The following is a 23,363-nucleotide window of genomic DNA, read 5'->3' on the forward strand; positions in this document are numbered from 1 at the left end:
TCTCTCTCCTCGAACCTATACCTCGGGACGGATCCTCCTCTCGTCCCTTTCGCCCGTCAAACTACGGAGCGTCGGGGGAGAGGAGGAAAAAAAAAAATCATACTCGTGAAATTCGGGTCACCTGGGGGACGTGTTTTCGCGAGATAGTTTGCGGATTTCCCCATGCGGAGTTTCCTTTATTTTCTTTGCCATAGTGAGGAATATAACGCGGAGTCCCACGGAGGAGGCACTCCAGGCACTTGAGGCACTCGAGAGCTTAAACCGAAAACATAATCAAATCTCGCTGAGAGCGCCTGTGGTGCAAACTTACTAATTGCTTAATTTCCCTCAACCCTCCAGCCCCGCCCGACTGCACCCTCCGCAACGCCTACACACCCTCGAAACTCGTTTTATAGGCGTCTGTATATACGTGCGCGCGTGTGTATGTACGTACGCACTTACACAGAGAGAGTTCTGTAAAGCGCGAGTGTAGCAAAGTAGTGCAGCGGAGAGCCCCGGCCAGCGATATTTCCATCCTTCTCCAAACCGTGCTAGGGATAAACCACTCTCTCACGTCCTTCACTCAACCACCACTACCATCCCCGTCACCGCTACCCCCGTTCATTCGGGCTCTCCCATTTTCCACCCTCTCGACCGAGCTTCAACGGGTAACCAACTCCGCGGAACATCGACACATATGTGTACGTGTATATGTATGTATATATATATATATCCCGTTAAGTATGTGCACAAATACCTGTCTATAGGTAGGTACGTTGGTACATATGTAGCGTAATCCCGCTTCAGCGTGGAGGATCCTCGCAGGAGGAGCGGCGAGTCGTGGTGAGAACTGCGGTCCGATTTTAATGATTCAAATTTACTCGGCGAACCTCCGCTATTTTCTCCCCCCCCCCCCCTCCCCCCCCCCATCGAGATTCGCCCTAACGAATGGGGAAAATTGTTTCCCGCATCGATGCCCGGCCAGCCAAATCGAAAGCAGAGGAGAACAACGGCCGAAGACGTTCTCTCACCCCGACTCATTGTCAGCGCTTCTCCTCTGAGGATCTTCGGTGTGTAAGAAAAGAGGTGTGCGAATAGCTCGAGGGGGTGAATCGAAGCCCGACAGTCTTTGGGGGTTGACGGTGGAAGTATGCTGGCTCAGACGGGTCAAGGGCTAGACTGCTCCATCGCCTAGGCGATGCCCGTCGTTCCCAGTAGATGCCGACGAGGCGGATGAGAGCTCTGGACTTCGCTTGCGCACACTTGTTCGACGTGTGTACCCCACTACTACTACCCCTGCTCTTGCTTGCGGACGGTGCGCGGAGTTTGTCGAAAATATATATATATATATATATATATATACCTGTATGTATGTAGTATACTCTATGTACGCGGTACTTGCGGTGTACGTACATAGCCGTGTGCGGTATATCCAAACACGGGTACACCACCCTATGCGTTTACAGATGTCGACCGGCTCACGTGTGTATATACCTGCGGTAGAGAGAGAGGGGGGCTCGGACGTGATCCCTCGATGCGGGGAGGCGTATGAAACGGCGAAGAGCGAAGGAGAGATGCGACGTGTAACCGTGTACACCGGTAGGTTTAGGTCGAATCTGTAGTATGTACAGAGATATCGGAAACCGTCGCCCTTTCCACCGGCTCGTACAAGCCCGCCCTGTCTTCTTCGCTCCGCAGTGCGCGGTGCAGTCTGACTTCTACTTCTACTTCCACTTCCACTTCCACTTCTACTTCTACTTCTACGGTTCAGCAGCGGCATCGGCGTTTCAACCTGATGACGTAGCATTTACGCGCCCTATTTACCGTCGTACACATACACCGTATGTATATGAAGAGATTTTATACCTTATCCAGTTCATGCAACTTATAGGTATACCTTACACGTATGTACTCCGTACACATACCGATCGAAGATGCTCGAATCTTTGTAATGGCCGATGCATGGGTATTACGCCGTGCCCCGGTAAAGTAAGAATCGTCATCACGGAATTGCGGGGAAAATTCTCCGCAGACTCGGTCCGCTTCTTATCTGGAAAAAAAATAAACGTAGAGAAAAACATGAGGATAGTTGAAAAGAACGGAAAAAACGTACTCTACGTACTCTGGTTACCCGGAGGTCCGGTAAGATTCATTTTTTCTCTCTCTCTCTCTCTCTTTCGCTCTCTTTATTTCCCTACGAATGTAATTCGCTTTATTCGAAACGGGTTTCCAATCTCTTAGGGTGATTCGAATCAGTGGTAAGGGATTGTGGTCGGACGGTGGAGGAGGAGTAAAAAATGATACCGTTCGTCAGGGTAGCTTGTGTGTATGCAAAATACAACGTTTTACTACTTAAATTTCATCGGAACCCGTTCGATCGCCGGTTCTACACGCTACGCTCCACGGGGGTGGATTCGAACAGGACAGGTAAAATATACGAGAATGTCCATTTTTCTTCATCCCTCTCCAACTGAAACGGAATAATTTCTCGGTGTGAATTTGGAACACGCTATCTGTACCGCGCACGGTGTGCGACACGAAAGGTCCATCGAAATAGAAAGCAGAAACGAGAAAGAACGCGTGAATAAGAAATATATATATATACGAAATAGAAAGGAAGGGGTAGTGTCGGTGCGCAGGTAGTGGCAAACGGGCTTGTAAAGCCGACAGCGATGCTGTCGCGGCAAATGAAATTTATATTAATTCGCGGAGCTGCTGCTGCCGCTGCCGCTGTTTCTGCAGTTCGTTGCCGTCGAGCGCAACGCTCGTATTTATACCGTACAGAAAATCCGGTTGCTTCCGTGCTTTTCCCTGTGTACGCAAGCTCCGCGTGTATCCATGGAGAAACCACCCCCACCCCCGCCCCCCCGTCGCCCTTGTACACCGCGCGTGCATCTTTCACACGTGGAGAACGACGGCGCGGAGGAATCCTCGCACACGGCAAAGATACACGGCGAGAGCTTCGAAACGAACGCTGAATAAACAGAGGACCGTATTTACGCAAGCTACCGTCGTTTTAGCCGCCCGTATTTTCGCCTGTACAACATCTCGCCAAAACCCTGGCCGTCCCCCGTCCGCGTATATCGCGTCGCTACGTACGGACGATGTCGCGAGAAACTACGCCAACGACTAGGGGGAGGGCGACGACGACCACCCTCACCTCGAGCCCCCCGCGCACGCGAGAAGACGCCGCGATATCCCTTACCTGTGCCACGCCGGCGAATAAAGAGGCTGCTAGATGTCCGCGGAGAGAATTACGAGCGTTGAAAAGATTCGAGAATTATGGGTGCACCCCGTTCGACGTTGTCCGAAAAACTGTTAAAACTCCGAAGAGGGATGAAAGTGGAGTGTTTCCCCGGAGCGAGGAAAATAAATAAGATGAGAATAAAGGGAGGAGGAAAGACTTCGCCGTTATACCTTTTTAATTTGGTAAACAGCTTGCGGAACCGGAAGCCAATTTCTTCTCTTCATTTAATTCTTTTCTCGCCCCCCCTTCTTTTCTTTTTTTTTTCTCGTCCCTCGTTCTCTATTTTTTTTCCTTTCCCCTATTTTTTTTTCTCTTCTTTTCCACCCTCTAACTCCTAACGATACAAATTGTCTCTTACACCCTCCAACCTTCTTTGCATTTGTTTTACTTTCAAGTAGATTATGGAGCCCCGACGTCCGCCGCGGCGCTCTCGCATCCCCCTACCACCCCCCCTTTTGTCGGGCCGTTCCACACCCCCGACCCCCCTACCCAACCCCCATTTTCCGCGACTTCCGAACCCCCCAGAGTCATAAATCGCGCCACTTTACCGGCACCCCGTTTTCAACGTAAGCGAGGCGCTTCAAGGAACAAGAAATTCAATTTGTTCCGTAATACGGGTACCCCCGAGCTGCACACCCTTTGAAAAAAAAAAAAAGAAAGAAAAAAAGACCGTATAATAAAATTAGAAGAACAAAAAGGAGCGAACGGCAAAAATGCGTGTGCATATTATCCTCCTCGATGAATTTTTACATTCTTTCTACCTCGGTAGCATTTTTCACGCGGCCCTTTTGAACTCGCCAAGCTCTCGGTATCTCGGGGACATTTTCTTGGGGGACGTGTGAGAAGGAGCAGATGACGTGTGCGATAACGGTACGGAGAGACCCGACGCTACTACGTATCGGTTCGAATGTGTAGAAATTTTTATACGTACGGGGATAGTTACGTGGCTTACGGAGTCCCTATGGATTATCTTAACTGACACGAAACGAGAAACAAAAAAGGCAAAAAAAAGGTAAAAACTTATATATCCTTATACGGAGGTATATATTGGCATGCAGAGTACGTAGATTGTTCAGGGGGGGGGGGAGGGATAAAGTTTGCTACGAGACGGTTATACGGTGACGTGTATTGGGTCCCGCGAAATACCGCGTTGCGCGGATCCCAGAATCCAACCACCCCCTTTCCACCCCACCCCCTTTTCACCCCCCAACCCCCACACCTTCTTCTATCCCGACGCTGTCACGTGTTTCACGTCGTCATGCCTAGCGAATAAGTTATACACCCAACGACACTCCCGGTGCTGACGAACGCGCATACGTGTCCTCCTGAACTTGTTAGCTACGAGGACATTACGAGGGTGGAGTAGCGTTTTCGAAAATCAATCGAAAGAAGAAGAAAGAAACCTCGTCCTCAAAATTCCAACTTACACCCTGCTTTTTATTTCATTAATTAGAATTTTCAGAGACTAGAATAACCCGGGCGTCTGATTAATTTTTTTCACTCGTTACGCAAGTTTTATTTCCCTCTTTGTGAAAATTTTGGAAAAGGTGAGTAGTTTGGTATACGGAAGACTTGTTACATAAATTTGCCGCGCTTGCGTGTCTCTCGTAAGCCGGTCACGCGTCTTTCATATTCAGAACGTAGGGCGGTTGTTGGGCGAGGAGAAGAGGATGTGGAAGAGAGAGGTGGCGGTGAGGGAAAATGGAAAGGGGAAAGGCAGGGCGAAGGGGACCGAGGAGGATGTGTCGTTTGTCATTACGATCACGCTTGTCCTGGCAAAGGTTTTCCCAACTATGCTCGCGAAGGATAGGCTATAGAGCCGGTTGAAAGGGAGGATAGCAAATTTAGCTGGAAATAAAGGGCTTTCCGGATCAGGTATTGAGACAAGAAACCTTTGAATTGAAAACAGCTCGCGAGAAATTCCGTCTTCTTTTTTTTTCTACCGTCCATACCCGAATTACGGTCGAACTATTCCACCCCCTTTCCCCTCCTTTTTCTCTCGTCGAACGAAATTCGCCAAATTTTTTATCGGATTCATCGAACGAACGAGCGGGAGAAATGTTCGAAAACAAACCGATTTCTACCGCAAGATCTGTAAGCCGTATAAAAAGCCCGCGGGTAATACAGTAACATCGGTGAAGTTGGTCGTGGTTTTGCCGAAGGGAATGGAATAGAAATTGTGCATTCGTCGAGCGAAGAGAACTAATTAAAACGCATTGTTTATATTCTCGGCACGCCCCAACTGCCCCGGGCACACAAACCCCCCCCCGTGTCGGCATCGACGCATCGCCGGCACACTTTTACACCCCCTACGTCTCCGCTCCTTTTTTTTTTTTTTTTTTCGCTCTCCTCCTTTTCTTAACCAGGCCGCATTACACCGGGTTATACATCCCCCCAAGAATTATAAGTTTAAAGTATCTTATCGGGGAAAAGAAAATCCAAAGGGGATCGCAGGTAAACGCTGGAATTACATTAAAAATTGTCGGGACGGCTACTTCTTTCGCTTCAGTCTCCTGTCACGGTAAGCTCGTTTATGGGACAGATTCGAAGCATTCTTTTTTTCGAAAACCTCAAGTTATTACGTACACGCTTCGTCGACCACTCCACGAACCTCGCGAGAACGTGTTGGACCGGAGAGTCTAGACGCTGGGATTCTCTGAGCTTTTGTCTTTCTTTTTTTGTTGGTTTTTTTTTTTTTTCCTCCCTTCATCTTCTTTCTTTTTATCATCGTCATTGAAAGTAGCGGCGTAACATTAACCGAGCGTGTGATAAATTTGAATAATTTCTCGCAACGTTCATCGATGTTCCGTCCGCGCGGTGGCTGCCGGGTTTCCGTTGAAGAGAAAAATTGTAAAAGGTGGTGGGGAAAAGGGGTGAAAATAACGGTTCGTTAGTTCACTCGTGTATATACATATATATATAGATCTGCGTATCAATGTACAAGGTATATACATATATATATATATATACAACGTGTACATAATCTTGCAACGCCAAGTCTCCGGCTATCTACGAATTTATCATTTTGCAAGCGGTTTTTCCCCCAGTTTCATTACTACGAAGTATTTTATCGTTACGCTACCGTACTACCGGTGGTACTGTTGCTACCACCGCCACTGTGTATAGTCTTTTATATTATACCCGCCGCGTCCCAGCGCGACCTATAACCCCGTATGCAATTTACCCCCATCGCACACTTTACCTTGTGAAACTAGTTTTATACCTGAATGTAGAGAAAACGTAACTCGTGAGGGGCGGGGGGGGGGGGGGGGGAGGATGGCGAGGCAGAGTGTGCTAAGTAGGGTAATAAAACGTAAAATATGCTCGTTAACGTTCTATGGCAGGTACAGGCGGATCGTCCGAGGCTGGGGAAGATTCACGGGGTAGTTTTTTATTGGCCGGAAGAGCGAACCGGTCGCAACGATTAAAAAAACAGAAAAAAACCGATGAGACGAGAGAAACGTGCACCGGTCGCAAGAGTTTCTTCAATTTTTAAGGATTCCATTTTGTCGTTCGGAGTCCACAAGCGAGACCGTGGACCGAATACCGTTTCGTCCGTTGAATTCAATATTGACTCGAGGGGGATGCCTTGATTCGCCGCGAGAAGTTACCAGGGCGGCAAATAATTCAGTTGTGTTTTTTAATAAACTTTGCGCGGTTGCGCTACGTTTTTATCGATTATTAATAATAATTACTGTACGGGCAAAGAAATTCCCGACTAACAACCCCCTGGACGGGCCCAACCCAAGTTCGAGACACGCGCTACACTCGACTAAATTGCCGACTGACCTCGAACGTTGATTCGCGAAGGAGGGAATCGGAAGGTGGGGGTGGGTGGGGGTGAGACCGTAGCGTGTACGTCGGGGTTTACGGGAGGGATGATTTCTTCGTCCTTTGCTACCCCCGATCTTACACGGTGACGCGTGTCGTCTTGATTTTTCTATTCCTTGTTGAGGGGAATATAGAGGAATAAGGTATGTGCGAGCGTCGAGGAGAGGGGAAAATAGAGGGAGAAGGGAGGCAACAAGAAAGTAAGAGGGGGGCGCGGGCGGAGAGGGTGGGGCTCGTGCGGAATACAAAGCATACCTCCCTTTTTCCGTATTCTTTTAACCCTACGCGGAGAAAGACCGGAGGGAATAAAAAACAAAAAGAAAAAAGTGAAAAAATAAATAAATAAAAGAGCGAATAAGACGGAAAGTCGAAAACGGGGACCCAAAGGGCGGACGACAAAAGTCACGTGCTATCCACCGAAGCTTTCATTTTTTCCTTTGATGCAACCCCTTTCTCAACCCCCTCGAAATATTCTCCAGTCAGGCGTGCAATTTTTTCCGTGTACGGTGCAGGTACGAGAAAAACAAATTATCGTACAATTCGAGAATGAATGAAGTTTTCTGTTTTATAAAGTGAGGAAAGAATTAAGAAAAATAACGATACTGATGATTAAATCGATTGGCTGATTCGTCTACCCATGACTCGATTCCCTCCCCCCCCGGATCAGACTTTTTTTTTTGCATATTATTCGACGACGCGTGTTTACGCGAAATTTCGTGCTCTTCGAGGGTGTCGGAGGGAGAACGTGCGTGGGAAGGGTGTACGAGAACGCAAAAATATCAACGCGGAGCCCCGAGGAGGTGGAGAGGAGTTCGACCACCTCACCGCGTGTGCGCTCCCGTTTTAACGTATTCCAGTAATCAAGGACGTAATTCAGAACTCGGCCAACGCCCTTTTTCATCTGTATAATACACGTGTATTCGTAGCGGGTATAATCTACCCTCGTATATTTTACCCGCTGATCGCAATAGCCGAGCTGAGGTACCTACCCGCCCACGTCTCCGATATTAACACGTATAACATCGGGCAGCGACGAACCGTGCACCACGCCGCGGAGCAGCTGTCGCGAAATATTTATTCCCGTTACCGTGCTTCTCTCCGGCGTTCCTCTTCGTTTCGTCGCGGTTAACAAAAAAAAAAAAAAATTCCGCGGGAGTTTAAACTTATCGGAGATGTTCGGAATTGTTTTTTTCATCCCCGGGAGGTCCTCCGCGCTCCTTCGATAAACAAGACTGAACACACAGAGCTAAATTTATTCACGACCGTGCTTACCTACGTTTCCACGTGTATAAATGTAACGCGGACGGAGAGAACGCGATGGATACGGATTCGAGGAAGCACGGCGAACGCAGGGGGGGGCTATAGATTCGGAGGGTATTGCTGCAGCAGGAACGCCCGCGCCGTGCCTATTCGTCTATGTGGCTGTCTACCCCTGCTGGCGGTCGTTGCTGAAGCACCAGCACCAGCAGCAGCAGCAGCGGCAACTGCCTCTAGTGTGCATGTACTTTATGTATAGTTTATCCGCACATAGTCAATAACGGCAACCTGTCGGCATGAATATCAACGCGCGGTTACGCGGCACTCGACCGTCGCCTAGTGGTTTGGGACTTTCGGGGGGGTTGCCGCTGCAGATTTTCCCATAAATTTCCTAGCGTCCCTTCGATCTACCTCCCTATCCCCCTCCCGCGCCCCCGCGAATAACGAAAAGCTCTCGCTCTGCTAGGGTGTTGTCGGACGGAAGGACGGGTGGAAAACTAAATCCCGTCCGTTGCAGTATTCAGGCGAGATGAAACGAGACGAGACGACGAGAGGGCTGCTGCTGGATCTTCTTCTTCTTCTTCTTCTTCAATTTTCTCTTTTATTCTTCGAGACTGATGAAAACCGTTGACGTTTGAAGGGAGCCGAGAATAAAGAGACTTTTTTTTCGCAAAAAAAAAAAAATAAGAGCAGTACCGCGGCGCTGCAGCAGGACTTTTGTCGAGGGGTGGTTACTTATTTTATTTTTTTATTTATTTATTTCCTTTTATTTTTTTTTCATTCTCACTCCTCGGGGATCGTCGTTTTCAACGCGGTGGAAATCGTTTGAATTTCCCTAATGCCGAGTTGCTCACTTTGATTTTATATATATATATACCTCAATTTACTTTGTTCGCGCCAAGAATTTTTTGCTTTCCATTCTCCTCCTTCTCCTTTCTTTGTCTTATATACCGGTGGACGGGTCGCGTCGACTGTTTTTTTATTTACACACGTTTCCTGGTCCGATTCACGCGCTTTTCTTCACCCCGCAGGAGAAGAGAACAAAAAAAAAAAAAAAAAAAAGGAGAAAAAATCCCTCAGAATCCGATTCAATGGGATGTCCGGACCGTTTTATTGATCGGTAGTTTCCGGTACGTTAATCGAGTGATTGATACGGAAGCTGCGTGTCTTTCTCATGAGTCAACCGACCGTAACACCGACAGCTTAGACCGAATCCTCCGCCGGGTGATTCGAAATCGATTTCAACAAATAAAAAAGATAAAATGAAATGGAAAAAAATAAAAACTCATCCAACGATATGAAACGTCCACCTCGTGCTTCATTTTTCAAACAAATTGTAACTGGCAACGGGATTCGATATACCGGTTTTTTTTTTTTTTTTCGTTCGATAATCGACGAGGGGTTCAAAAATTTCTTTTTTGAAACCCGAGGAAACTCGTTGCTACTCTAACTTATATACCTTCTGGCTATTTTATTTTTCTCTTCTTTTTTCTTAAACTCCGTGAATCGTGCCGCGTTATTCGAACGGAATAACAGTTGTTTGCACGCTAGTGAAATTGAGCGGAACTCACCGGAGGTACGCGAGGAGTTCTATAGATAACGTTATATCGTTGCGTTTCCAGCGGAACTTTCAGAAAATCGATGAGGTGTATATTTACAGTAACCGGCTAACTTCCGTTTTCAGTCCAATCGGAACCCCTAAGGGTTAAACAGATTTTCACGTGCGTTAGGACGGAATTTTTTTCCTCACAACGTCAACCTCCGTATTGGATAACACGACGCAAAGGATCGATTTTTACATTACACGGGGGTACGGGAAGTTACGAAGTACCGGAAAGAAGGGTAACGAATTTTCGAAGACCCGACAAATTGTTGGCACGTACAAAAATCGATGTGAGATTACTTTTCCACGTCGCCCTTTTTTTTTGTAACTATAAAATTGTCCGTTCGTACGGAAAATAAATGTTTTTCCGAATCGTTTCAACGAGTGGAAGGGTTTACTCGTGTATTCGAAAGTCAGGAATCCGAGTCCCTCGAGCGGATTGACCCACCCGTAAAAATAATCACGTTAATTGGAAGTAAATTTAATTAAAAAAATTCTCAGCTGTAAGTATGAGATATATTTTCGAGGGAAAAGAAAAAAAAAAAACAAAAAAAAAGAAAAAAGTAAATCGTAGAGATTTTTTTTTCCTCATCCGTATCGCGGTACGAAGGGTGAAAAAAAATGGCTACTGCAGGTAGAATATTTATCTGTTGTATAATAAGAATCGCGAGGACAGCGGAGGGAACGGAAATAAATTTATGCATGGGAAATATAAACAGCCGTCGCCGCGTTGCCATCTGCAGAGTAGCGTAATTATGGAGGCAGTCAGCGTTGCAAAAGGTTTATATAGGTATGTATATCAGAGGGTGGAGAGAGAGAATATACCCGTCGGTTATAGGCTGAGCGACGCGATGCGAAAGCTCAGAAAAGATTCCGGAACCGTGTAAAATTGTTCACCGGTTGGGAGGGAAATTTTTCGACGATAACAAAAAGCCCGAGCGTTCGGTACCGAGGCGGTTCGGTTTTTCGTCTTGTTTTTTTTTTTTTTTTTCTCCCGTCGACGAAACCATTTTTTTTCACATATCCAAAAGTCAAAATGAAAAAAAGGATACCGGTGTCATTTTCGCTCCATCGTTTTCCAGTCTCTTCGCCGTTGTGCAGCCTCGGCCAAGGATCTTGAGGAACGTAATAAAGCTTCTGAGTAAACTTTTTGCCATTTACCGTGTGTTTTGCGGTGTGTGTGTTTCTCCGACGACGGAGGAAAGCACGGTATATCCGTGTACCAACGCGAAAATACAATGAAAATGGTATAGGTACTACGGACGCGCCGAAACAACTCTCTTTCGCAAGCTCTGCGACATGTCGTCCACCACTTTGGGGGAGAACTAGGAACCCCGACAAACAACGAGAACGGGATTAACCTGGGCTACCAATCAAAGGGTTAATGCGGTCGTCGTCGTCGTCGTCGTAGTGACCGTCAGATAAGCAAGACACGATTGTTCGGGGCGGAGTAACCGGTGGAGAAAGATATTTCGCCAAGTTTGTCGAGGAGAACTTCGAACGTCGTTCGGGTAGCTCGGGAGTTGTTAATATTATAATTGTCGCGACGCGTTTTTTTCATTCGGTTTCTCCCTGTTTCTATCGAATGATGCTTATAAATTTACTTCGTGTCGCCAAGACCACCGCCGAGCACTAGCGATTCGTCGAACGAAGTTGTTTGTCATTTAATTAAAAAAGTCAATACCGATAACTCGTTTCCTCGTTCTTTCCAGAAGTTGAGTTTTATCTACCCTTGGAACCGGTAGTTACGGGTGTATATGTATGAAAATTAATTTCATAAAGATATTCAGGGGATGGTTTAATTGAATCTCTTCGTCCCCCACCCCGCAGCGTTCGCCGCCACTTCTCACTTTTCACCCTTTACACGTTCATCGTTCATCTACTCTTGTTCTTATCGCTTCCTCGCTTTTCAAATTTCAACAAAAACAATGGAAAAATTAAACAAATAAACGAATAAATATATTCAAATAAACAAACATGGCAACGAGTCGAACGAACCCCCCGGCAATAATACAGTTCAAAAAGATTAATGTATATAATTTGTTTATCCAACTTTGTTTCGTCCTCGCCCCTCCGCGTGAATTCTTTTTTTTCTGTTTTTTTTTTTATTTTTTTCTTTCGCCCGTTCTCGTTCTCCTCTGTTTCGGAGGGTTGATTTTTTTCGCCCACCCCCGTCTCGGAGGACGCGTCCGTACCGCGGGATTTGCGGGTGAGGAGAAGAGGACGGGGGGGTCCGGGTGGCCGTGCGCGAGCTGCGAGGATGGATGGCGGACAGGAACCAGAATTATGGAGCATTAAACGAGTGTTGTAACGACCGTTGGGACACGTTGATTAAAAACGGTCACCGCACACCTCTACCGGCTGTCATACCAATACCGATACCATCGTGCACGCCTAGCGTACGCCGAAAGCCACGGGACATCGTCGCACGCTCGGTGATTTTATGCCACGCGATACACGATACGAAAACGAAACGAAACGCACAGCGTCCCGTTCGAGTAGGACACGATTGTCTCTCGCCGTTCTCGTTTTCGCTACCGTGTTTAATAACGTTAACGCACGATGTAATCTGTCCGTTTGTTCGCAATTCTCTCTACCCCATATCGCGTCGACGTTGAAGCGCGCCGCGCCCTGTACACGTACGTACATCTTTCCATGGAAAATAATGTTTCGCCGAGCGTAGAGGGAGGGATGGAGAGGAGGAGGAGGAGGTAAGCTCCGCTTTGGGTGGCCGAGGGATAATCCCGGCGTGAAAGCGTCGAAGCAACAACGCCGCGTCACTGAATCGGCGCTCCCGCGTCAGGCTAAAGTCATCGTCGCATACGTTTGCAAATGAGGGATGAAGAAACGGTGGCGCAAAAAAAAAAACCACAAAACGTGAAAAAAAATTCCTTCGTCATGTGCGATAAATTCAGGCGACGTCGCGCCTCGAACGACCGTCACCCTCCGAGTTTTCCACGCCCAAAGTATCTCGTAGATTAAAATATGTTTATACGCGAGATTAATGTAAATGCGAGTCGATATCGCGACGGGATATAATCGTCGATTCCGTCATACCGCAAAATTTTTCTCTCCTCTTTTTTTCTTCCTGTACGTTCAGGTTTTCTTCCCTCCCTACCTACCTATAATGAACACCTTGGCGCGATGATGATCGACGTGCATAAATTTCAGCGTTATTGGATTTCACCTTTTCAAGTGTAAATTTTCCCACTCATTTTATCACCTGGCTTTCAACAGTTATCTAGACACGCGCGAGTGAGCTTTACATTTTTTCTCCCGTTGGGGGTGGGGGGTAAATTTGGTTTGGGAAAAAAAATAAAAATAACAATAAAGATCATTCGAACACCGTCAGACCATCAAAGTGTCATTTTGATTCTTTACGAAGAATCGAAATACTGGGGCGAAAAAAAAAAAAAATGAACAAATAAAATAATAGCGAGGAGCGAGAGGAAGGAAAACAAAATCGGAGGGAGGAGGAAAAAGGTCGGTCGCGATTTAGGGGCGCACACCCCTCGGAGGAATAAATCGCCTCCGTGTCTCGCCGCGGAGAACGTTAAAAGCATATTTCGTGTCTATCTAGTCGCAGTATAAAGGTGAATGTCTGTGTATATAGGTAATACGAGTAAGGGGTAACGGGAATCGGCTGAAATTCGTATCTTCGGTAGAAAAATAGGATAGAGTCGCGATTCGCGAGTCGTGAGGTCAAGGTCTCTTATCCGTGCGATGGGCGTAGCTGTGTATAGGTAGCGCGGTAGCTTCCCTCGTTATATACCCTTGGAAATTCCCCGAAGACGCGAACCCCCGAACGTCCCCTGCAGGGTGGGTATCGCGTAACGTTCGTCCTAGGGAAAAAGTTTTCTCCATTGAAAAAAAGGAGAAAAAATAAAATACTAGAGAAAAAAAAAAAATAAAGACAGGAGAGAGGATAAAAAGAAACGCAAAATTCGATTCCTCTTTCACCCTGTACACGGTTTTTTTTTTTTTTTTCACGGTTTCCACTTTCCGAATTTCTTTTTTTCTCTTTACCTCGTCTCTGTTCCTTTTAACTTTCTCCGCTGCTACATTTTTTTCTTCTTCTCCTTTTTTTTTTTATCTTTCCGCAGCGTCGCTCTCCGTCGTTTCCGTCGACGATGAAGGTTTTAAATTTTAAACGTTCGGGGGTAGCCTCACCCACCCGCCCCCCCGGGGTGACCAACGGATGGCAGAAAATAATGGTCACGCGGTGAAAAAGCGATGAACGAATGATTTAACGAGTAAAATGAGTCGGTCGAGTTTTAAAAGGAGAGTGAGAGTGAGAGAGAGAATAAGCAGCTGGAAAATGAAAATGGTGGACTTATATAGAACCGTGGCTTTAAAGTTGTGCTGGTAAAAAGGAGAAGGGGGTGGGGGGGGGGTGAGCCACAGAGATCTACGGGTGTCGGCGAACCACCAGCCACCATCCGGCAACTACCCTCCTCGCCGTCTCCCCATCCCCCTTCCAGAGAACTAAAATTACCAAAATTCAACTCCCGACGATGTTTCCCTTTCCCCCTTCTTCTTACTCCCTTTTCTCGCATCCCTTGACTTAATTCAATTAAAGTTCACAGGCTTCTAGCCCGCACGCGAATACCTATAGGTATATATTATATACGCAGGCATATTTTCAGAAAAATTTCACCAGAATATATCATGCTATTACCTGCACACTTTCGATTGTTCAATTCCGATGACATTTTCGTCAATCAATCATCGGCTGTACAGCTACATCGTCCATAAATTTATTTATTTATTTTTTTTCCTCCGGTTTCTTTTTTCTCTGTCATCCCCCATTTCTAATTCATCAACGTAATCTCTTTCACTATAGTTGGATTAAGACCGCCCTAGGCCATCGCGAGAGTCTAGGCGATACAGAATCAGCTCTTGTAGAGTGTACTCTACGTATAGGCAAAGATCGATATCAAGCTAAACCAGTGGTGAGATGAAGAGAGGGAAGTAGCGAGTAGTGGAAGGGAAAGGGGAGGGAAAAAAAGGGATTGTCAAAAGGGAGGAATAGAAAAAAAAAATGAATAAAAAATAAATGAACAAAAACGAAGGTAAAAAAAGAGGAAGAAGTGTTAGCCGGAGACGATATAGTCGAACGAGTGGAACCTAATAAGAGAACTTGAGTAGGTGACTTTTTTTGTTTGCTCGCGGATTAAAATATGCAAATTTGAGAATCGCGCTGTATCTGCAACGTGCATTGCAGGAGTTTTGTGCACAGATGTCGACGCCGGTGGCGGTGGTGTGGTACCCGGTACTACACCCGTAGCAATTTATACTCGTAAAGGTATACGAATTTGAAACCCCCCCGTCCCCGGTATGGGTATACGTGGGATCGGTGGCTCCAACGAGCCGGGACTCACGTTCTAATTTCATTGAAACTAAAGCCGGCGCATTATCAGACCCCCCCCCCCCTTCCATTTCACATCTACGAAATGCACAAGCAATTGCAGAGTATTCCGATCAAATTTTCTTCAATTTCTTAGAGTGTACGGCGAGCTGATAAAAAAGAGAAAATATAAAATGGAAGAGGGGAACCGGGGTGCGGAAAAATTATATAAAATTAATTCTTTCCTTTCGTCCTGCGGTGAAATTATAAACGTCCGTCATAATTGCGGCGTACTGCGTGTACACGTAGAATTACGTGAATTCAAAAGGCTGTGTGTACACGTAGCTGCTACACGGGCTTTGTGTGTGACCAGGGGGTATAACGAATACGACTGCAACTGACGTAGCCGATTGCGAGAGCAAAGCTTTTCGCCCCTGCACCACCACCACCCCCCGGCACTCGACGCAATCGCGTAGCGCTTGACGCAATTGCAATTTGCAGTCCAATTCGCAAAACGAAAGGTAACCTCGTCCCATTTTCTGTAGCGATTCGGTTCTCCCCTCCGACCCCGAAACTAGAGAATTTCTCCACGTTACACACGCGCTGCGCTTGCACGGGGGGCTACCGAAACCGTCTCGTTAACCGCACCGCGCGACCGCCAACGTGCCAGTAGTGCGACTCGAGCTCGGTCAGACCTACCTCAAAACCTTACACAACCCCGCTACCCTACGTAAATACCGCGAGCCACTCGCCGCGAAGAATCCAAATGATAAAATTTATCCGAGATCGATAAATTTATACGTTTCGTTTTCTTGATTTCTTCCAACAGTTGTTCCTCGATTTCCTCCCTTATTTTATTCCGTAGATATCGATTCGATTTCGTCGGTGTTTGTTTCATCGTCGGCGATTTCGGGCGAACGGACGAAAAATTTTTTTTTACAAAAATATTCCGGAGTACATTTTCATTCGGAGGGGATGTTTTCGCGTAGTCTTCGTATTTTTCCACCACGTCTAGTCGGCACGAATATAAGAGGAACCTTTTTGTCGAATGGAAACGTCGAACAACACCGACTTCCTTACCGTCTTTCAAATTTTCACCGCCGTACTTACTTGGCTCTATAATAATGAGTGACCGAGAAGAAGGTTGACGAGAAATGGAAGATTCGTAGCTAGAGCGATGGAGGAAAAAAAAAAAACCGAAAGATATCTCAACGAAGAAGGTTCGAGCTAATGGTTCTGTACGATTATTAAAAAAACCAAAAAAAAAAAAAAAAAGTTAGAAAATGTTTTTCCAACTTATTTCACGTCCGACGTTCGACGGAAAATTTTCACCTGACTCGGGGTGACTCCCGACTAAATAAACGTCGATGATTAAATTACAGCGGACCATAATTACGCGGAGCGACCGTTACAGCATTAAATTTACACCGAAGTGCGTCGATTTCCAATCACATGCCATAAATGTTCCATAAATTTGAATTTACGGGGGTCGGGGGGGGGGGGGGGGGGCACGGGAACGTGTTAATCGTAAATCAACATCAGGACGGCCCTTCTACAATGAAACGTACGTAACATTAGCGTTTCGCATAACGTTGCTCGGCCCTCGGCTGATTTTGCCGTTCACCGAACTTCGAGATCAAAGCTACGGTGTGCGGGCTTGCGCGAGAGAGTGAGAGAAACTTCAAACCCTGCAGTTAGTAGGTGGCTGCAACGGCGGCAAACCATGTGCCTCGTAGCACCATTACCATCGCCATCACCCTCGCGATATCACCGTACGCTACCCGCGTACATAACGTAAAATACCGTACTTGGAACAGTTTGCCATACCACCCTCGAACGGCGACGGCAGGCAAACGGCGGAAATGCAGACGCGGAAAACTCCTTCCCCTTTCGCACCCCCACCGTCCACCTCCTCCCCCGCCCTCCCGCCACCCCCCCAAAAAACTTCGACATCGACCTCGCGTGACTATTCGCGCGAGCATTATTTCCCTTTTTCATATATACGCGGAGCTACGATATCCGTGTGATAAACTAGCGCGTATATGTATTTTTGGTAATACCTTCCCCCGTCCGTCCGTCCGTCAGTTTTCTCGCTATTTTCAGACCGTGATACGGAACAGGTGAACCGATTCAAACGCGGGTGTATTATAATTGTCTCGCGTTTGATAGCCTGGTTTGTTTTTTTTTCTACTTTTTTTCATCATCCACCCCCAACGGTTCGCATTCGACGCGAACACGCGAATACGTTTTGTAATCTTTGAATGTTGTAACAACGAGAAAAAGAGAAAAAAAAAAATCAACCGAGCAATGAAAATAAAAAAACCGATCCCCCTGATCCTTTATGAGATAGGGTATACGTACACCATGGACGTAAAAGCGAATGTTTACGCGATAATTTTAGGGACTTATTAGTTATTATAGATAAAAAGATTTCTTACGACAGGCGTTAAAAGTGAGCCACTTTTTTCCGGTGTTCCGCGAGTCGGGCGCGCACCCCTTGATCTTTGAAGGGTAATACTGTTGGGGGAGAGAGAAAAAAATAAATAAATAATACCGGGATCAGGTCGCTACCGATGTCCCATAAATGGTTTCCCTTTTTTTTTTCTTTTTCTTTTTTTTTCTGGCTTTTTGTCATGATACAGAATATACCACCGCGAGCTATTCTATACTGCATCAAAGATAAATTTTTTTCGTTTTTTTTTCTTCTTTTTATTTGTTTTACGGTCAATTTTTCCGATCCTGAAGGATATACGATCGGTCTGACCGGAATTTCATACCCTCGCGTATCCGCGTTTACCTTTAATATCAAGGGTGAATTTTGGTGGTACAATTTTTATTTTTTTGTTTTCTCTCTCTCCCTATTTCTTTTTTTTTTCTATCGTTCCACAGAAGTCTCGGTTCTAAAATTGTCGGGAAGTATGGAGAGAAAAAAAGTAAAACGAACGAACGAAAAGTGGAGAATAATAAAATAAGAATAATGAAAAAGATATAAAATGGAAAAAACCTTTCTTTTCATACGCTACGGAAACTCGGGCTCCACCAGACGACGTGTCAATGATGGTATCGATTGACACCCGAGGCCTCAGCCGGCACCTTTTTAACCCCGAATGTTGGTGGCTTTTGGTTTCTGGCTTCTTCTGGTGGTGGATGGTAGACGGGCCAGGTGTACCCGCGGGTGTATGGAAAATATCGGCGAACGATTCGTCCGTGACTTTCCACTGACGGGGATCACGCGGGGGATGAAATTTTTGGATTCGTAAATCGCACACGGGCTTGAAATAATACCCTGGTTTCTCGTTAGTTAAAAGTTCGAGGGTAATTTCAGGGAAAATCGTGACTGACCGGAGATCGAGCTTTGAAGGCGCCACCCTAATCGCTCAAAAGCCGGGAGGGTGACATCCGGTTGACAATGTGTCTCCTGTCTTTTCCGCAAATAGCCTCGGAACCGCTCGTATATGTATATATATGTATATACACTCAGAATCGCGACGGACAAAGGAAATAGAAATTTCGGGACAAAGAGGACGCGGTTCCGGGCGAAACCAAAGTGGAAGAGGAACGGGAAAGGGAAATGTAAACGACCAGAGATTGAGAAGAGAAAAGAATTTGTCGTCTAAAAAATAAGAATCGAGAATCAACTCACCCCCGATAATCTTCGTTCCTCTCGTTTCTCTGGTTCTGCGACGTCAAATTCACCCCTCGAGTATTTGTATCTTCTTGCGTATTATTGATCATCGTCCTCGTCGATCTTCTTTCCTTCTTTCTTTCTTTCTCTTCTTTCTCTTCTTCCGACGTAGTATAAATCTGTAATGTATATTTATATCACACGCGATTAAAAAATTTTTTACGTTCAAATAAAGACAATACCGGTAGAGAGAAGTGAAATAAATACAATTGCGAAATAATAAATCTGCACAGGTGATTGTACCGTCGTCCCCGATCGAAGATTTTTCGATCTTTCAGATCCTTTTCGAGAGATGAAAAATGAAAGAAAAAAAATCTAATCTCGCGTTTTCGTTTCCAAGACGTTACGTGCCCGTGCACCTGATCGAATCGACGGTGCGCGTAAATCGAGAATCGGGGGTGGGAGGGAACCCGGTCCGTCTATTGCACAAAATCGAGCGATAGAAATCAGTTCGTTTTCTTCGGTACGTAACTGACCTCAGTCGGCGTTCCACCCCCCCGTATAAAAAGAAACGGCGGACGGCGGTGCGGCACTGAGTCGAATATTCGAACGTTTAGCAGCAGCCAGGGGTAGTTTCTCCTTCGGCTCGCGCTTCCTTTAGCCGCGACTCGACGCTCCCGACTCTCGCGGCGGACTGCAGGGTGTCACCCTCGTCCTCGTATTCGCCCTCGCGCACCCCCCGGGAGTCCCACTCTTCTCGCCAAAATCCTGCCCGTTTGCAGGGCGCAGGCCCGCGACACTACCCGTCTATCCACATCCTGTACGCGGGTAATATCCTTCGTGTATGTTACATATATATGTATATATATATATATACACGCGGAAAGCACATGCATTCCAGGTACATAGAGGACATACGTATGTACATACGATGGGTAGGAGGAGACGAGGATACCTATGCATTTACATAGTCCGAATCCGCGAGAGGGGGACCGGGGGAGAGAGGATGATCCATTCCCCGTGGGATAAAAACGTTTCTGGATCGTATGGGATTACTTATTTTTCTTCCTTCGTTTTATTTTATTTCATCTTTTTTTTTTTTTTTTTTCTCTTATTCCACGTGAAAGTTATTCGAACAAACGCGCAATTCTCTCTCTTTTTTTCCGCGATATTACACGTGCTCGTACATATCGTTCGTCGAACGTTGAGGGACGTTTGCGATGAGGGAAGAAAAAAAGAGAAAGGAAAAAAAAAATCCAAGATCAACTTCAAAGTGACGACGAATCGGATAACAAGTAGCTACTGTATACCCCCGGCATTGATTTCGCGCGATTTGCTCACCTCTGATCTCGCATGATATTATAAAACGGAGATTCTCATCCGGCGATGCACGATAGGGGGGATGAAAAGGGGGGGGGGGGAGGGGGTTGAAAAGTGGATGGTTGTTTGACGCGGTCGTAGAGAGTTAGCACGCGCTTGGGTGAAAAGATGTCGGGTATATAATATGAATCTATACATGTATAGCTGGTACAGGGTTGGCGGTAAAGCGGTTTGGTATAGGTTATTCGTTTGATGTTACCCGGGTAATCGCATAAATTTTGCTAGCCACTGTTAAAACCCCTGCGCTCCTCTCGAACCACCCCCCCCCCCCACCCCCACCTCTCTCTCTTTCACTTTCTCTTGTCGTTTCAACCCCCGCAACACTCGTACAAAGCTACACGTTCATACGTGGCGAGAGAGTAAGAGAAAGAGAGAGGGAGGAAGGGAGAGAGAGGACCGGAATCGCGAAAGCGGAGAGTTGCTAGGTGCTATAAGTACACATCTGTATAGCCACGTAAACGGTTTAATGTTTCGTTCATTCCGTTGTGCGGTGCTAAATTAATTGGCCCCTAATAAATATCGAGGCTATCTATGCCGGCTGTACCGTGGAATACCTACTCGAAGGCGAGCGTTAAATTTACCTCGCCTCCCCTAAATTTTTTTTTTCCCTCCAGTTTTCAATCGATCAAAATTACCGTCGAACGCGAACGACGGTACAAGGATCATTCCTCATCCCCCGATTCGAGAAAGAGAAAAATTTTTCACCCTCTCCTCTTCTTCGGACGATTATTTATGCGCGAACCGTATGGGTGTCTAACGTATTTAAGTTTCTACATAACATTGATTGCGTTGCAACAGTTGCCGGTATACACACGGCGGGGGGAGGGGGGTGGTTTGTCGGTTGGTATACGTGAAGTTAAACTATGTGCGGTGGTACCCGAGTAGCTGGCGACTAATTAATGAACGGTTACACAAACGACAGACTTTCCCACCTCTCTTCCTCTTTACTTCCACCCTGAAAACCTTTGCTCAAGTCACATAAGGTATATCGCTGGGGAGTTACACGCGCTTACGTACCCCTACCGACGAACCGGCGGAAGTCTTTTGAATGGCAGAAACACCCTTATAACTCTTAGTGTGTAGTTAGTCGACAAGTTTATATTTGTCGCTACTGCCTCTGTACGACAAGTTTCTCGGCAACCCCCCGCCCCTTCTACCTGGAAAATCACCTCATCGGTCGCGGTGTACGCAAAACTGACTAAATACAGAGGTTTCGCCCCGCGTTATTATCACACTACCGAGCGACACCCGATCAACCTCTTTTGATTACGTTCGATTACCAGAACGCGCGAAAGTGAGAAATTTAATTCCCTCGCGAGATGACGTTTGACGCACGCTTTCGCAAAGCTCGTCCCATCGGATATAGTTGATAAATCATTACCCGCAGATCCGTAAGGGCAACTATTAAATCCGGGTCAAACGAATTAGTCATTTGTGTCTAACGTTTTATTACACGTTTTCTCTTCCAAGCCGGCGGATACCAGCATTCGCGCGATCGTCTACCGGGTCGGTAGGTAATCCTGAAAAGGGGGTGTTTACCCGCACCCGACCGCAAACTGTTGCGAAACGATCGCGGTTAAAGAGAGCCGGGGTCCGCGCGTATAACGTACGTATAATCCGTGAGGGATGAAGGATAAAATTCTCTAGCCTGAAAAAAAAATAATCTTCGTTCGACCGAGTTTTCAATAAATTTCACGAGGTGAGAACCGGAGTAAAAAAAATACGCATCTTCGTTGCAGTGTGCGAGATGTGCGAGAGAAAAAAAAAAAAGAGGTGAAAAAATAGTCACCTGCTCGGATGGAATCGAAATACCGGTGAGAGGTATGCGGTAATTTTTTTTTTCTTCACTTTTTTTTTTTTTTTGGGGAGAATCACTGAGGTGAAGTCGGTTGTTTGGTCGCGTTCGCGTGAAAGGGGGGGTGCTTAACACCCTCGATAAATGGAACGATCGTAAAAATACTTGTACATATATATATATATATATATATATACATGTACGTGTACGGATATATATACCTGTACGGGTTTCCTACCACGCGACGAAACCGGCGAGGACACCAACGTGGCGTCGCGGTGACTTTTCCGACGTATACGTGTACGCGGGTAACGCACAGGGTGTCAAACGACGAGAGAAGGAGCTAGAACCGCGCCCGAGCGAGAAGTGAAATGGAAGTAAAACGAAATGATAATAATAAAAGAAGAAAGAAACGGTAAGAATAAAAAGAAAAAAAAAAAAAAAAGGTAAAAAAAAGATACCCTGAAGGAGAAGCGTATAGGAGGCAAGGATGAGCAAGAAAAAGTAAAACCGAGCGCAAGTGACACTCCTGAGGGTTGTAAAACTCGGCGGTTTCATCCCCGCTCGCCACCTTCTGCCATTATTTTCTCACCTACCTTTTCGCGAAACACATATGCACAACGCGTTGAATATAAGGAATCCCGGATGATACAGGGAATTGATTTTAAAGTTTCTAAAGGATTTTCACTGCACTCCTCGCGCCGCGACGAAAAATATAACAGAGAGAATCTACATCGCTCTTCTAACGCAGAGAATGGAGATGAGAGAATCGGAGAAAATAAATAAATAATGGAACGTGGACGAAAATAATTCTCACCCCTCCCCCGCCGGGTCCTTTGACCTTGGCGTTAATTCGAGTAGGTAGGTATTTGCCAACTGACAAGAAGGTTGTCGGTTACCTTCGGATTACGCATCGCCGGTTATTTAGAACTTGCGCGAAGGGAATTTTCTGCAGAGATATGGTGGGGGTATTCAATCAGAGGCTGTTTGCCGAGTCTCATTTCAAGCCAGGCTTTGGACTCGAAGTTATTTCCTTCCTTTTTGCACTTTCCATCTCGCTTCTCTTCGCGGTCGCGGTCCCGCGCGAATTCCTTCCTACCATTTTTTTTTTTTCTTTCTTTCCTCATTTTTTTTTTTTTTTTTCTTCTCCCCCCGTTTCTTTTTCCTCGCGACCGCGATATACCTATACCTCGACGGATCGTCCTTATTCCTATCTACGCGGGTACCGGTACCGCCTCTCCTTCAACCCTCCCCCGTGTCCCTTGACTGCTGCTGTAAAAGGGACGATGAGATACGAAA

The 23,363-nt window shown here is 46.2% G+C and overlaps 1 long non-coding RNA gene across 1 annotated transcript in view; it reads right to left on the reverse strand.

Moving 5' to 3' along the window:
* Positions 1-1,442: 1,442 nt before the first annotated feature.
* LOC125502158 overlaps positions 1,443-23,363 on the reverse strand; it is a 28,129-nt gene continuing 6,208 nt past the window's right edge. Inside the window, exons 3-4 of the long non-coding RNA XR_007280005.1 lie at positions 18,908-19,068; positions 1,443-2,029 (exon numbers count right to left, since the gene is read on the reverse strand). This is a non-coding gene — a long non-coding RNA (uncharacterized LOC125502158). The remainder of the gene's footprint in view (positions 2,030-18,907; positions 19,069-23,363) is intronic.

This window comes from Athalia rosae, chromosome 8 (genome assembly GCF_917208135.1).
Source record: "Athalia rosae chromosome 8, iyAthRosa1.1, whole genome shotgun sequence".
NCBI classification, from domain to species: domain Eukaryota; kingdom Metazoa; phylum Arthropoda; class Insecta; order Hymenoptera; family Athaliidae; genus Athalia; species Athalia rosae.